General features: G+C 36.8%; 1 long non-coding RNA gene across 3 annotated transcripts in view; it reads right to left on the bottom strand.

The window, feature by feature from the left end:
- Window positions 1–17,532, bottom strand: part of LOC113585044 (uncharacterized) — a 44,280-nt gene extending 26,748 nt beyond the window's left edge. For 2 of the 3 annotated variants that reach the window (XR_014118937.1, XR_014118935.1), the window contains exons 1-2: window positions 17,350–17,532; window positions 14,049–14,132 (exon numbers count right to left, since the gene is read on the bottom strand). This is a non-coding gene — a long non-coding RNA (uncharacterized LOC113585044). Of the gene's footprint in view, window positions 1–14,048; window positions 14,133–17,022; window positions 17,077–17,349 lie in introns of all 3 variants that reach the window. The other variant, XR_014118936.1, reaches the window with a different exon arrangement.
- Between the last annotated feature and the right edge of the window lie 527 nt (window positions 17,533–18,059).

Here is an 18,059-nt window from a genome sequence, read left to right as displayed (position 1 = left end):
TTTTCTCCATCAAATTGGTGAATAAATGAGAACAAGAGAGTGTAAGAGGGATAAAGGGGTAGAGAGACAGAGGGGTCATCACTAATGAGGGGACTGGGTGACCCCTGTAACTAGGCGGCTGAGGGCAGCAAACCCGCCAGCTCCCTCTCAGCAGTAGAGGTTAATCCTCTTTACGCTCTAATTGAGAGGAGATAACGTGATACTATAGCCAGAGCCTTGTTTGGTCTAAACCAAGTGCTCTTGTGCACTGTGTGTCGGCAGGAGCCGAAACGTGAAATTGATATTCAGGATGTCTGTGTGTTTAAGCTCGCTTCTCTCTTATCGAGGAGTCGCAGTGCTAATTTAGTGTTTGTCAGAGGTCCTTTGCAGGGGAGAACCAAAGACCCTTTAATCGCCTTGTGTCTACGTCGTTTCGTTTTTCACCTGTCAACACATGGTTTAGCAAGACGGCATCAAAAGGAAAGCGACTCCTCTGTGTTAATGAGTCTAAATGCTTTATGAGCACCAAAAGTTTGATAGAGTTGGGAAAGGCTTTATGTTAAGTCCTTGGGATGCATTATAGATCTCAGGGGACACAGACAGGTGTGAACGGATTTAAAAGGACTATGCAAGCAGAAGAGTAAAATTGCAGAACTGCGACACTGACAAATGAAGACACATCGTTTAAACATCATAAAGTATTCCTTATCTTCTGTGTTCTCAAGAGTGGTCTGTCTGAACAAGCTGGGATATCTTCAGGGGTAAGAAAATGTGTTGTACTCTGAGCATCGATGATAAGGGTTCTGTTCACCACCAGTTAAAATGTCAGGCTATGGCTTATATCTTCTGTTCAGACTAATTAAAAGCCCATTAGGAGATCAGTAGCTGACTGAAGAAAGGGTACAGGAAAAGAGATAGAAAGTACATGAGAGAGCATGACAAAGGAGAATGGAATGGAACAAGAGTGTGAGAGAATAATAATTCATTCAGTTAAATTTGAGGCCTCATTATTGGGTGTCTTCGTTTGTTTTTTCTCAATCACACCCCTGTCCTCCTCTTTTCTAAAAACATACTAAGGTTAAATGAAGATACCATCAACATGAAGAGGATACTTTTTTTTAAAAAAAAAAGGTGTTCATAGGGTCACCTTAATTAATAACATGCACTGGCTTTAACTGTTTTTTTTTTCTACCCAAAATACATATGGGTACACTGTACTTATGCAAAATGGACACAGCACTGTACTGATACAAACTGAACAATGTAAAACCAACTCATAAAGCAATCAAGGTTTCCACAGATCATTTCCACAATAAATGATAGTGGCCATGTGATATTGATATGATTAGCAAGAAACACAAAGTCTGCAGTGAGGCTAACCAAGATGACAACCTCAGCATTTTTCAAACAAGCCAACCATTCACCCACTTCACAAAGCTTTAAGACTAGTAACATGTAAATATCCAAGCCAAATATCATAAACGTATATGCCTAGCGTACAGATGACTTCTAACAAACACTTACTGTCTAGCAAGAAAAAGGACAGCAACTGGCTGAGCTGTTGCAAAATAACTGACTGAAACGGTCGAGGTTACCACTACACTTTTTGTCTTGTGGTGTATAACATGGACCTTCAGTTAAGGCAACTACACAGGGTTGGCAAAAATAAATAAATAACAAATGTTGGCTCTGTGCAGGTACTAAGGGAAGGTGCAGCCTTAGCAAGAAATATCAACGTTGCGGAATTGCAAATAAGACAGCTCGAAGAAGAGACAAAAGTGCATGCACAACATCCAAACCAAGCAAAACCAAATGGTTGATGCCCAGAAGGCAACATGCTCAGAGGATGAATTGCTGTACCATGTCATGGCAGCTGTTCTAATTTGTGGCACAATGGCCGAAATCGTGTATCAGCGGACATAGACTGTGGCACCCATAGAATTGCATGAACTAATAGTTCCCCGGCACATGGTGGCAATGGAACAACTTGGTTGAGATCCAGACTGAAGACACACAAAATGCAGTATTTTAAAAATATTTTAAAACTTCAACCACAGCCACAGATTTTCTTATCAAATTTCAATGACCTTGGCTAAATGACCACCACTATTTTGCCATCATTGAGCTAGTGATTTTTAAGTTTACACACACAAAACATCTTGTATAAACTTATCTGGGGAAAGAAAATCTACGTTGTCTGCATTAGGGTGTTTTGTTTGCATGTAACCTGAAGGCAGAACTGCAAAATGGATTCCAATAATATAAAAAACTGCAAAACACATGTGCAGAACACACATTATAATCATACATAAACTAAACTTTTCTTTAGCAAGACAAAGGTTCAAGAGACACAGGTTCACAGACCTCTCATAGACATCCAATCATCCTTAAATATAGTATTGGCGGTGGTGCTTGGGTGGGGGATGCTTCCTGTCCGGCACCACCTTCTTGTAGAAAAATGTACTGTATTTGCAGGAAAAGAGACTGCATTTGATAACACAGTCAAAGAGATTAGGAGGGATCTACACATAGACTGAAAGGTAGCAAGTCATGAAGAGTCCACTTTAAATTGCTGAACTTTAAAGTCAAGCATGCATTCATGCAAGCAGCATGCTAGAAAGAATCCTTGGAGGCCCACAGCAGGTAGGCTTTCTCTGAAGACTAATGCAGTACAACACCACAGCTGAGTTTGCCAAAGAGACACAGCAGCTGCAGGCCAGGAGCTGGGTTAAAGAATGATTCATGTGAAAAAAGCAATGCAAGCTAGCAGTGCCAGTAACCTTTTAAGGGTGGTAATTACTTGCTACATGTTTGTAAAATATGTTACAGACATGTTGCATGAAGAACTCCACAAAAGCTGGAAATGGTAGAATTTAAAGATGTTGAGAACTAATAAAATATTATAGAGGGTGATGGAGAAGTAGGAGGTAAAGAGACAAGTTGAAAGGCAGCTGCATAATGTTCACTATATAATATTAAGTTCACTAGCTATTAGTTACCCAGTGTAACTGAAGTATTCGCCATGAAAGAAGTCATCCACAATGAACTCCAGCACTGTGTATCACGTATGTAAACTCTAACAACAGTCGAATCGCAATGCAGATTTCATTGCCTCCTTTTGTTGCCACAAAGGGATAGTTTGGTTAAAATAAAAATTAACATGATTTTTCACTTACCCCAGATGCAGATAATCAGCCGAGACATGTTTTGTGTCCAAATTCTTTAGTTTAGAACAAAACCTGCTGGCATTGCTAACACTGAGAGTCAATGACAAAAGCCCTTGTAAATAAGTTACATGTCCACAAATGTCTATCAAACCGTTGTTTTTATTGATTTTTACAGCTCATAGCAATTTATGCTGCCCCCTCTTGTGTGTCAGTCTCCCTCACATGTTCATTATTTTGTGAGTCATGTGTTTCTGTTGTTTCTTTTTGCTCCTCCCATTCTACCTCACTCACTGGACCATCACCTGGGCCTTGTTTACCTTGAAGGTCCCTATCTTACCGTTGTTGACTCTGTCTAGCCTGCTCTCTACCAAGCTACCCAGCCTAGCATAATCAACACCTTTCTTAGATTCTCTTTAGCTTTATGCTCAGATCTCCTCAGTTTCTGTTGTGTTTTTATGTTAATTAAACTCCCTGGATATTGATAGATTCTATTTAAAATTTCTGAACTCAACACTCATCTCAAAACCTTGACAGAAACCGGGGCAGCCCAGTGCTCTATTCAAGCTGGAAACTTGAGGGAAGACTGCCAACCCGAGGGAGGAGGGCATTCAGTGAGAATCAGATCCCACTGGAGACTTCAAAAGTACAAAAGTACTATCAAACATTTCCCATTATTGTCTCAATTGGTTTACCTAATATTTTATTAGAGGAAAAAAGAAGACTACTCTTTTGTATTACACATGCACAACTGAACTCATAGGCATCACCAGCTTTTTGCATAGTTTAGAGTAACAAATCGTATCAGCATACTTTGATACTCAAAATGCGTATAAGGGTTCATGTACTTATCTATTGCACCATTCTAGAGTTAACCCAGAAGGCAGTGGGACAGAAGTTGGTGTGTGGATTCCCTCTGAGAGTCTGTTACCCCATGATTCCTTATTTCGGTAGCAAGATCCCTCAATAATCAAGGAACCATGAGGTAATCCAGGTGAAGGCATATAGAACATACCACAATTGTTTCTAACAATAGTTGAAGTCAGTTCAGTGTGTTGCAGCGTTGCTGGTATGGTTAGTACCTACCAAAGGTCCAAGGAAGGACAACCTGTGAACTGGTGAGAGGATTATAGGCATCCAAGGCTCACAAATATGCATATGGGGGTCCATCTGGTCTGATCCCACAGAAGAACTATGTATCTCAAATTGCCAAAAAAGTTCATGCTGGCTATGAAGGAAAGATGTCAGAACAGTGCACCACAGCTTGCTGTTGTATGGGGTAGTGAAACTGCAGACTGGTCAGAGTGCCCATACTGAACACTGTCCACTGCTGAAATGTACACTGGGCACATGAGCATCAGAACTGGACCATGGAGGAACGGACGGTGGTCTAGTCTGATGAATCACATTTTCTTTTACATCATGTGAATGACTGGGTTGAGGAATGATTTGAGAATCATGACAGAGTTCAAGATATTAAATTGGTGTACAATTTCCTTAGATCTCAGTTCGATCAAGCGTCTGTGGGATGAGCTGGAAAAATCCAATCCATGGAGGCCCCACCTCACAATTTACAGGACTTATAGGATCTGCTGCTAATGTCTTGATGCCAGATACCACAAAGACACCATCAGAGGTCTTGCGGATTCCATGCCAGAAGTAGTGTGGGCAGAAAGTGGGTGGTAGAAGGAGGACCTAGACAAAAGTTGGCAGGGGGCTTTATTGCTAGGCTAATCAGTGAATCTAGCACTTCAGAGCATCACATCAACGAAAAACTACCTTCCATGAAACTGTGTTCAACAAATACAAAGATAAAACAGCTACAGAGTGCATCAGAACTGTATAAAACAGACATGCACAGTGCAATAATGTGTGTATATGTCATGTAAGAAGACCTGCTTTTCAGCAACAACTCACATTAAGTCACAAGTCAACACTCTTTGCATAAAATAACAATACTACACATTCCTACACCATTCATTGATTCATGTTCTAAATGCTTAATCTAATTCAGGGTCAACACAGGGCGCATGGCAGGATTACTACATCACATGAATAATCCAGTGGCAAACTTGACATTCTATGAAACAACACTTTTTTAGAAAAGTGCAAATGCAACATCTTCAGGTATAATTATAACATTTTAGAATCATAAAAGTTTCCAAACCCAAAATTCCTCAAATAAACCAGAGATCTCTTCAATACCTACATATGAATGGTCATGGTTTAGTCTAGATGTTCTTAAGCACTTTACTGCACTTTTACATTTTAAATAACTAACTAAACAAATAAATAAAATAAAGTTTGATTTTTCCTTTTCGTTTCTCTTTTTATCCATTTTTCCCCCAATGCTATACATGGTTGTTGTTCTACATCATTCAAGCTAAACTATGCCCCTTTCAAATACTTTCTAATATAATTTTAAAAAATGTGTTGTCATCCTCCACACCCTCTATTTCACCCCTATAATTTTAATTCTCACGTGCATGCAAATGCCATTGCTCCATGGCTAATGTGGTCTTCCCTCTCTCTTTGATTACTATGGCAAGAGAAACAATGCCAACTCCCACAATGTCCAGAATATAAATATCAAAATTCAATTATTGGAAACATCTGCTACTGGGTCACGAAAGGTGAAATATGCCACTCCTTAATTGCTCTGACAACTCTAACAATGGGTCTTATAACACATCTAATTGAGCTTGTTTCAATTAGCACCTTCACAGTTTAGTTGCAATATGATCAACGACCTGTAGACAGAGTCACCTACTTAAAGTCTAAGCAACAGCCAATGACCCACTTATAAGATTTTAACTGTCTGTTTACTGCATACTATCTGACAGATGTATACATTTCATTGTTGACTAAGTTTGTGGGCACCAAAATTGCTGTTTTAAAAACAATAACAAAATAATGCTGAAATGTTAACTCGTTAGTTAATGTTAGCTAATGTTAGCTCTTACAAGCTGATAAGACAGTGTGTAAATTTATGATATGCAACACCTCATAACTCATACCATTAATACATACTGAAGATTAATAGGAACAAGTCAGCCAGCTAGCTTATGTTGTCCCCTACCTGACATGATAATCACTATGTCTGGGGTTTTGTTTCATTATAATTTGCTGTTAGCAGTTGAGCTTTTATTCTATAGCCTCTTGAGAGAATATGAAGACTGGGAATATGTTTCGGAGTCTGAAGACTAACATGCTATTTCTCATATGTAGCCAATCACTGTATATTTCTGAGCGGACTCTCACAAATGTTGTAATATAACTGAATATTCTTGGAAGAAAGTGTTACCTGCATAATTCTTATAGGACTGCTCTGTGCTCAGAAGAACTGATCCATCTTTCCCACACAATGAGAGCTTAGCTAACTTTAACTCCTGAGCACAAATGGCTATGGCATGGCTAGGAACTGAGTTGGGATGGTTCACAACCTTTTAAGCTGGTGCCACTGAAGAGCTTTCTACACTGCTCTGTAGAATTCCTTCATCTTTGACAACAGATGCAATAATCATGTTCTGCACTTACAGTGGCAGACTAGCCATGGTACTGTGAGATTTGTTTTTAGGTCTCTATGACCTAACACTGACAGGACACTGTGTCAGTGCTACTAGCTTTTCCTGCTTTGTATTTTGACAAAGTAGGTGTCCATTTTAATACTTGTAATAACTGGAAAGCGAAGTCAAGCATAATTCTAAATTCAGAACAAGAAAACCAATGTTTCCAACTGTCAGTTTCAGATTCATTTACTGCAACTGTATTTTAATCATTTGATGAACAAATATGTCTATAACATTGGTTTCTGTATTTGCTGTCTGGGACAAGAGCTTTAAATGGGCTTTCTTTCTCAGTTGGAAAATTTTGACAAAATCATCCAAAAAAAAGTTAAAATGGTGAAACCTGTTGCAAGATGTAGCATGAGATGGGAAGTATCCAGAATCGGAAATGTCAGCTACTTGAGACATGTAGCCAGCATATTCTTGGTTTCTTGGTAAGTGGGTGCTCCCAAGATCATCACAGACTTTCTGTTGCTGTTTGCAGCTAAACAATATCAGAGCTGAGTGCTGTGGTTGCCAGGTTGGGCAAGGCAGCTTGTGTGCTATATGCAGCTGTGTTAAAGGAAATGAAAGTAATGCACTTCTTTAAAAAAGTAACTAGATCGCAAAAGAATACAATAAAATAACAAAGAACTTCTAGGAATTCATATGCTTCGACTGCACCAGCAATTATTGACAAGATGATTAATTTGGGAAAAATGTTTTGTCCCAGCTGAGAACATCTGTAAATGGCAATAGCTTTTGGATTTATAAAAATATCTTTTGAATTTCAAAGTCTGAACAAAGTCTTCATTTGTTTTACATGGCATCACAGAAATATAGTTCCTTTTGAGATTATCCATACTACAAATAAGCACAGAAAGTTAATACTACATTACTTAATTAATGTTACTTAATTAAAGTTTTATTAATACAAATTCATAACAATTACTCTGTATTCTCCCAAAATATTTCAGTAATTCGTTCATTGAGAAAAAGCACTGCAGTCTGAGTTTTTAGCAGGAATCAGGTTGTTCTGCACATGTGCAGAACCAGAATGAACTTTAACAGAGCTGGCCTATATTGTGACATACAATCTTAGTCCAGCTATAATAAAGTTAGCGTAAAATCAGCCACAATGTTTCCTCCTAATTTTAGCAGATCAGATCACTGTGCTGCACTGTTAGCCAACATAGTTTCCTCTTAGATTTCCTCTTCTGCTTTTTGATTAATAATGCAAATTATTTCTATGACATCAAGTAAGAATTGACACACATCTGTGCTAAGGATTGGAAGCTGTCTGTTGTACCTGCCTACTCTGACCTGTGGACCAAGACTAACTTTGCATACTTTGAAACAGCTTTGAATAATATACATCTCCATCTGACTTGCCTTTTAATTAATGACTAATTAAATTTAATTTTCTGGGGTACCACTGCCCCTTTCTCTGTGCACTTATGTTCTTTGCTAGTTTCCGTTCGATTAGTGGTCTCCTTGCAATAGGATGCAATATGCAACGTGTTCTACAGTGCATGACAATGCAAACTGATCTAAATTGCGTACCAAAACCTCAACTATACAAATACTACAGCCCAACACTTCAAAGCCACTGCTGCCATCAGGTCATAAAACTAAAAAAAAAATAAATAAAAAAAATTCCACTTGATGGTGGAGAGTCTCTAGTTCAACTGCAGAGTATTTCAAATATCCTAAAATATTACAAATGTTTAAAATGTTTTAAAAATGTATGTAGAACCAGCCTCTATAATCTGATTCTTAGATGAAACGTGCAAGTCAAAGATATTGCATGAAAATGTCCCAACTGGATATTAGCAAACATTTTAACACAAAAAGCAAGCTATATATCAAATTACAGGCAAATTACATGCACCTAACCCCTTCAACCAGACAGAAGGACTAGCATCCAGAATTTAAATAAAGGTCAAAGTATTTTCTTAGTAAAAATATCAAATTCAGTAAACAACAAGTCTTAAATACAAGAGTTGCAGACAAACAAATGTAATAAATTATATATTTTGATTTAGACATTTTTCCATATTTATAACATTGTATCAGGTCTTAGGAAAAATAGAATAAAAGTAGATATGAACTTGACTGAAGATTTTTTAATTTAATAAATATAGAACACAGCCCTATATAAAACAAATATGCTGATTAAGATTTGATTCCTGATCGCTCTCTAATATGGCCATGTCTGATTCTATATGCTGCACATTTATTGCACAAAAACTGCTGCTCATTCCGTGGATACCCTAGTTGGGTTTACGTGACTTCTTCTGGAACCATCCTGAAGTGGACCAATGCAATCTTGCTGCATGATTCAGTCATGTGTTCAGCATCAGCTTTTGGACCAGTGGTCTTACAATCTCTTATAAAATACTTTGAAACAAACAAAATGTATATCCTTTTCAACGATTGCAAGCAATGATAGCAATGTCTTTTTCTGCCAATGCATCCCAAACCTAAACCTTTCCATCACCGTACTTGATCGCTTATATTGATATTTAGCTCTTGGTCTTTTTTTGTGTAAATTCATAAATATAGCACTTAGTGATGAGACACTAACCCATGGGACACTCTTAACTACTTTTGATTTAATCTTTCCAAAGAGAATTTTTTCTAGGTCTCATAATATCATCACAGTGCTATTAAACAGCGGTAAGGTGTGTATCCATGTCTTCCAGTGTTCGTTTTGCCTTGCTATTGTGTTATGCATTCCCTTTTCATTTACCAGTGTTCTCAGAGTTGAGGGTGTATGTTGTCAAATTCACTCAGGTTAAAGTCAATTGTTATCGATTCCATAATTTAAATGACAAACTAATTCTGCTTGTGAATGGACAAGGTTGCTTGTTACCCTCTAGTTAGTTGCAAGGTTAATTATTCTGTACAACAAACAATGGAGTATGTGGTTTTTATTGTAAACCACAAAAAAACAAAAACAAAAAAACAATTAAATTCAATGTAGAAAATGCTAAAAAATGTATAAAATCAAAGAGGTAAAAATTTCTTAATGGAACTGTAAGTAATTTTCCAATCAGCCCACATTTCCACATTTCCAACAAACAGGCCTACAAATCAGTTTATTTTTTAATTACTGCTAGATTGTGATTTAACATATTCCAATGAATTTCGTCTTCACTAACAAATCCTAAACCACTTCAGTTTGAGACAGATTTCATGTCCAGTGGGTTTCACAAAAGAGCAAAGAATCTCCTGGAACAGTGTGGCCCTGAACCATTGAAACTAACCCACAATTCCTCCCTCTATTAAAATACAGACCCAAACTCAAATATGCACAGGTACCTGTTGCAAGAGTTCTTATCTGGGTGCATCACACACCATCATACAGTATGTACGATACAGCAAAGTAGAAAGCAGAGGACAAAGAGTCAAACTAAAACATCTAAAAGCATGTAGCTTACATGCTACCTAAAAAACTGTTTATTTTAAAAATGGAACCTCATTTGTGATTGAGTGCAGCACTTAAAACATCATTTTCAGCATTTGTGCTGTGCTGCATAAGATGGGTAGAGGATGAAAAGTGGTATTACAAAAGTTAACAACAATATTGAATAATGTGTAGAAAAAAAGTGTTGTAAAAAAGCAATAGAAAAATGTGTTGTAAAAAGAATTAGTCTTGCCAGTTCAGTCAAAAATAGCTAATTAAAGGTTCCCATTTAGGAAACTTTGTATTGGGTTGTGGGTATCATATTCTAATTAAGACCTCAGATGGTTAAAGGTTCTGTAGATTAATCTAAACATAGGCACATTATAGCCACAAAGGGAAAAAAGACCGCTCATATCTGCCTCAAATCAGTGGATTTTTTTCTTTACTGTTCATGAGAAACTATGATCACCAAGATCATTTGGCCTGCCTCTCTAGTGACATTACTGGTGAGTTGGTAAAAACTGACAGCCTTGATATAGGCATTTAGTTATGTATGAATTTCATCTCACAAAGTCCTGCTAGCTAGGAAGAATAGGGCTACACACAAAGCTAAAACTTAATGGAATTTAAAAGTCACATACTTTTGTGAAGAGTTAATTGCATTCATGCATAATTCATAATTGCATTTCATGCAGACACTTTAACCTTGGTTTATTGACACATGCATTTGTGCTCAAAGATCTGCACTGTACTTCACTATGTTTACTTGGAAGAAATAACAAATTTTTGATCCTTGATTTTGACATGATAAATACAATTTTTTCTTTTGGAACCCTAATATACAGCATTTAAATTAATATAAAAATACAATTTTAGAATTTCTTTTTAAAAATGTAGGTTTCCTCCTTCCTGGCTAGCAAAATAATTTCCTTAATAATGACACTTTAGTGGCAGTGCCTCATTCTTGATATTCTATGGCAGCCTCTCCACTACTGAACTTTTTATTTTTTTTTATTTAAATTTTTTTTTTTAAATCATTGTTCCACAACATTACCATTACAACTCAATGTATAGGCCTGATGATAGCATGCTATCCAACTTCCTGAATATTTCCAAAGGAGTACAACAGAGATCTGTTTTAGGGTCCCTGTTACATACTTTATACATGTGCTGAGCTAGCACTAAAGAAACAGAGTGTGGCTTGCATTTTATGCTGGGGACAGAATACCATATGCTGGTACTTTAACTCCAAACAGGTGCTGTTGGTTTTAACATAGTATAACATTTTTTTCTGAACACTTAATTGATAGCTTCAAATGATATCAATATACATTGTTTTCAGTCCCAAAACATTAATTACACAGAAATTTAGATGGCTACCTTGACTGGAAAACACATTTTTTGGGTCACTCATAAAAACATTTCTAAACTTGGATAAGTGAAAACGTGTGTACTAATAAAAAGTCAGATGACTTGGAAAACGATACTGGGATTTTGCAACAAATATAAATCAAGTTTCACCTTTGAAAGTACAAAAGTGGTTTCCCCATCAGCATTCATGTCGACAAAGGACTACAGGGACGTCATTTACATGCATGCAGCCATTAACACTCTAAACAGTTTTGGTACTGTACCGCAGTGCCCTCTTTACGGCCTTCATTCTCAGCACTGTGTTTGCTTTATCATAAGTTACTTTTCTTTCATTCAGGAGGGAAAGTCATTTGTATACCACCACAGACAAAGTACTTCTTGATCAGCTCTGCTCTGCACAGGATTTCACCAAAATCATGATTTACATTTTTTTTTAGTAAAATGAGCCATTAAACAAATTCATTCGCTTTTTTTGCTCATCCACAATGGTCAAACATGCACCGTACATTCAAAGTGGTTAAGTGTGTATCTTTACCCACTGCCAACATTGTACTGGAGGTCCAGTTAATCTTTCAGTAAATTAACTGCTTACTGCACATCGTAATGCACATGCAAATTTCTACTAGGTCGGTATTGTACATTAGACTTTGACCTCAATTATCTTGCCGATATAAATATATAAAATAAATAGTACTCCACATGATGTCATAAAGATGTAACTGCTTTCTAAAATCTCACTGCAATGGTAATAACTAATTTTAATAAAAGCTAATATTGTGTCAATTTTCCAATATTATATTAAGACACTGCATTTGAAAAATATTTCATATCATATCTTACTGTATGGCAAGTAAATGCTAATTTTAAATAAAATATGATGTACATCTAGAAAGATATGGTAAAAAAAAAAACCCCAGAATGAATCAATGAAACAGAATAAACAAATGAAACAGAATCTGTCAAACGTCGAAGCCTACTGAAGAAATGTATTTCAGTGGAAATACATTTATTTCAGTGGAAAAATTACCAATGCAGAAAATAAGTGTAAATTTTGCAATCAAAATTATTACTGACGTAATTCTGAGGTCTTATAATCAATCTTTTTAATCCTTTGATGTTTTGCTTTGTAGACTTGTAACTTAGAACAAAAGTGAAAATACTACACTAATTTTTTCATCATCTAATATACAAAGGAACATAAAACTAAATGTTATGGAACAAAACAGCGAATTCCACACAATATATTTAAGGTATTAAAGACCTAAGGTGACGTACTCATACTTGCCTAACAGCTACAGTAATGAAAGAGACCAAAAAAGATGTGAACAGTCATGAAAACAATGATTCTTAATATAATAAATACAAAGCAGCAGCATAACTATTAGTACTGTCTCTCTGTAACAATAACAAACCATCAAGCAAAACCAGGCAAAACAATACCTATCATGTTGCAGCAGTAATTTTATTTTACACGTAAAACTGAGGAAAAAAATTAATTGGAACATACGTGCAACTTATGCATGTTTGAAAGAAACAGACATAGTAACAAGAGAGCTATTAATCACAAATGCCTAAAAAAGAATCATTGATCAATAGTGCTGGTTTTGCAGTACAACAGTCTCCATCTTGCTCTATCCTTCACCCTGAAATGGAGGCCACTGTTCCAATAAATTCAATGTCTCGCTCCAGCAACTGGTTAAAGCATTCAAAAGCATCAAAGATTACACCACTAACAGCCCATAAGAAAAAAACTAAAAAGGAGGACAGAAACAAGCAAATGAGTAAAAATGAGAAACAGACAGATAGCAAAAAGAAAAAAGACTGCAAAGAGGGGCTCGGCATTTCTGGCTGCCTGCCAGTAAACCCTTTAAAATACTACTATGACTTTGATACAAAATACATCCAGACAGAACAGTGTGGAAGAGTCTTATTTTTACGACATAGAAAGGCAAGGCACTCTGAAAGAATGACAAAGACCTGGGTGGCGCTGTTTAACATGGGTTACTGTTTCCTGTGCCCCACAACAAACATGGTCGCCATCATGACATAAGTAAAAAAAAAAACCTATTTCTTACAAAAAGGCATTAAAGACAGCAGTTTGGAAGCAAGATTTTTTGAAGATTGTATTTGAACTTTCCAGTTGAATTTAGCAAACTATTCCTTCTGTAAAAAATACCTTCTATAAGCATCAAGTATGAGTGACTAGAAAAACCTGCCTGTGCTATGTTTACCTTCCCTGTAGACAAGACACTTGCGCCAAGGCTAAGCTGCCCATCTAGCCACTTCATTTAACACAGAGGTCATGTGAAACAGTGGAGGTGCTCATAGGATGGGTGTGCTTGAAGTGATTGGTGCACTGAGCTGAGAGTGCAACTCCTCAGTACCCTTTCGAGTGGCAGTTCTGCCAATAAGAGCTAGCACGCTAGCATTAGCATCCCTTCGTGCACACTCACCCAGGATGCAGGTTCCCTGGCTTGCACAGTCACAGGACTTCTCATCATGTCTGCCACTCATCCCCATTCTCTGCAATATGTCCTAATGTGTGTTGCACAGCACATGATAGAAAATGCTTAAACTTACTGTGAACATGGAAGCTGTGAGCATCTTAGGCTAAGGTTCACAGAACCTCAGGTTCATGTCATCTCCAGGCTGTCTACTGTCTCCCTGTAAATAATACAGATATACACACTGATCGCAGCAAAAAAAAAAAAAAAGATTTAAAAAAAATTAACGCTGTAATTAAATAAAAATATGTATATGGCATTGTCAAATCCAGGTTTTAGTTCATATTCTACATGATGACCCAAGTACATTATCATAAGGTCTAATACAGTGATGCACTAGCACTTCTTGAGGTAGAAGCTGTATCTTAAATAAAATATATCTTAAATAGCATACTGCCTCGAGTACCTCAAGAAAATATTGCTCAAACTTCAAACAACACATTTTCGGCCCATGAAATAAATAGAAATTTTAGTTCCATACTTGCTTCAAGTCAAATTCACAAACATGTTATGCACTCAGAATAAGAAAAAAATAATGCACTTTTCAATGTTAAGTTTTGGCAATGTAAGCATTAAGGCAGGTCTGTTTCACAAACTTTTTATTTCAGAAATACAAATAGCTTTGTTATATTATTTTTCTAAAGACAAATATAATCCTATATGCACATGCATGCACACACACACACACAACACACACACACGCGCGCACGTGCACACACGCATCTACTTTGTGTTTTTGCAGCACAAAGGTCTTACTAAACTTAACTAACCTTAATCCACAACTTCTCTCACTTCATACTATTAGTTGATGCATTTGAAATGTAAACTGAGCTTTTCAATGAATGCCGCACTGTTATCTATGCTGCAACGTTCAAAAATACAAGGGTCAAAACCACCAACAGTATAAAAAACTTTTACTTAAAATAGCCTAAGGAACCATGACAAAAGTAAGCACTGGGAGAGAACAATTTTAAATAATTGTTTTCTAAAAATAGGTCTTATTTATTACAAACATCGGACTTGTATGTAAAAATGCTATGGATATAATTGTAGATATTCTGTAGTTAAACGTCTCTCACAAACATACATACAGTTAACATAATTCAATTATAAAATGTGTATTAACTATTTTTCTCAACTTCAGGTACATTTTAAAACAGCGTTTTGCGCAGTCAATCAGCATTATAATCAATTTTATTATTACTTCATCTTAATATCTCCTAATAGATGATAAATGATAACTGTTGCCCACGGCTTTCCTTAAAAACAAATGTCCCGAATGGCCTAATTTGCCGAACGGGCTGTAAACAAATCACTGGCTCGGTTACAGGTCTTTTGAGGAAACTACCTACAACTCTTCATGCACCAGGATGAGCCCTGCATTACATTTGAAGGAAATGAAATCACATCAACATTTTATTCCTCATAGTGCACTAGGCTAAGCTCTATGGTACAGAGGTCATCACCATGAAAAAGGACATACTGCAGTATTCCATACGTCTATGTCACAGACCTCCACATTGCATTTATGAACCAAAAAGGGAAAAGAGAATAAAGTCTAAAAACTGAGTCTATTTGCCATGAACCAGACATGAAGGAGACTGTGAAGCGGTACATCACAAGTAAACCGGCCTTCGTTTTGTTCTACTGCCAGATGACGCACGCAGTCACAAGACTCGTCTGTTTTTATAGGAGAATAATGGTTATAAACAGAGGCTAGTGGTGTATACTTTACATACACAAATATCTACAAAGATGAACAATTTCTGAAGCATGTCCGACCCACTAATAGGCAGCGCCGCCATACACACCCAAACAAAAATAACCAAACAGAGATCAAAAAGTCGTAAAATCATCAAGTGGCTAACAATATGTTTTTAACTTAAACGCTTCTTTATACTAACGCACTGATTTTGCTTTTGATGCTACACAGGGTTTTGAAAAAGATATGAGCCACAATTTCAACAAAATAAGCCTGGCGTGCTCCCCTACTGGAGCAGGAAGACCATTTAAATACAAACTGGATCACATTCGCTGAGCAACCAAAAGCAAACAGTGTATTACTGAAATGACTTAAAACATTATTGAATATCTGCTTGGCAAAATATAGCAAACTGCCTCATAGACTCAAGCTATCCTGGCCTGCAACTCTGCTACACATAACATACTAATAATGATAAGGAATAAACATCTGGCAACATTAAACAGGAGGCGGAATTTTAAAACCTGTCAGTCAAGAGTTTGAAACCAATCGCGACAACAGGATTCCACTCAATTCCACAGGGAAACATCACTAGATCCAGATGTCATGGCAAAATTCAAGGTACCTTGAATTGAGACTTTAAATTTACAGACAAAGCTTCAACTTGTACATGCAACCAAAAAACGTGTAAACCAATCAAGTGCTCCAACTATGTTCCAGGTGCAAACTGTATGATTAATTCAATGAGAGAGGCCCAAGTTTGAGCTATGAGATCATCATTAATATCTGGAACTACTCATTGCTGAAATGAATAAAGTGAGTCTATTAGGTGATTCGGACTAAGCAAAAATCCCATCTTTTGATATCTTTTTGTTTCATTTCAGGAAAATGTACAAGTTTACATCTTGCTTACTTACTTCCTCAACATGACTTGAACATGGGCACTCTTTCTGTGATTATGTAAGAATGAAGTTAAAAACATCGTGCTTGGCCTTAACCAAAATAAGCATACTTTTTAGCTGACATAATTGCACAGCAGCCTACTAAATGCTAAAAAAAACCTGTTAATTATTTGGAATTACAATATAAAATTATGAATTATATATCACTAAACAAAAATATTTAACTACTGGGCTACCTTTAGTCATCAACAAGTTGTCCGTGTCCCATTACACATTCGAAGTTTCATGTCAACAGGAAAAAAAGGTATATGCCTTTAATCAAATTAAATATAGTAAAAACGTTTGGCACGTATTATTCACCATAGGTTATTGTACTTTGGATGCACCATGACAGGCCATTCTTTTGGCGTAGTAAGTTCAATGGGTTAATAATTAGGCATGCTCACGTGAGTAAAGGTGCGTCACCTGCGTCGCTTCATGTGCACAAAGGTGGTCGCGAGCTTCAAAGAAAGCATTCGATTGTTCGTTCAACTCTAAGTCACCCTTGCTACAGCGAAACGCTATAATTCAACATATCCCTACGTTAAATTTAAGCTTGACAGACGAACTGCAGCATATACAAACGTGCTTTAGCCTTAATTAGGTAACACAACACTACTCCTACAACGCTCTGTATGTTCATTATATTTATATTCTATCTGGTATCAGTTATCATAAAGACCGACTAGCTTCTGTTAAACAAAAAGATTTACGCCCCGCCATGGTTGTCTTACCTGGGATTTAATGAACTGTCTGATGAAAAACATGGAATAAAACTTTGAAACACGTTACAATGAAATTATGGTTGTACGACTACAAAATAATACAAATGTGTCGGTTCTTGAATAATTGTAAAGTTCCGCTGAGTCTCCCATTGTTTTTAATAAATATGACCACGGCTGTAGAAAAAAAACTCCATCACCAATTTTTATCAGTTTCAGACAGACTCCAGACAGACTCTGGCCACTTACGTGCACTGTCTGCGCGCGTTCACGAGCATCTGCGCACCACAGACTGACAAGCAGCGAACCAATGGTATCCTGAAGTAGAACCTTATAACCAATAACAAGGGACAAAAATAACCTCCGAATGAGTCTGGATGCACAAAGAAAAATAATCTAGCGAAATCGGTATAAAAGGGTAAAACGCGATTTTACTGTGTTACATTGCCTACCACAGAGAGATGGATAGGATATTGAAAGGCTCCTAAGTTGTCTGGGAACCCTAAAATTAGGTATTCTCGAAGGAGGCAGATACTTGTCATTTTATGCTAAATATATGATCAATTATGCTTGCTTTTGTGTTGTCCTAGACTAAATACTGAAACATTAACTACCTTTCGATCAGCACTAAATTCCATTTATTTGTAGATTACGAAGGCTCAAAATTGATCTGGCCATGTTGCGAACTTTGTTTCATAGTGAAGATCATAAATTTATTGTCA

This window comes from Electrophorus electricus, chromosome 20 (assembly GCF_041902795.1).
Source record: "Electrophorus electricus isolate QZ-2024a chromosome 20, ASM4190279v1, whole genome shotgun sequence".
NCBI classification, from domain to species: Eukaryota; Metazoa; Chordata; class Actinopteri; order Gymnotiformes; family Gymnotidae; genus Electrophorus; species Electrophorus electricus.
Note: the sequence above shows the minus strand (reverse complement) of the source record. Positions and strands in the feature narration are given on the sequence as shown.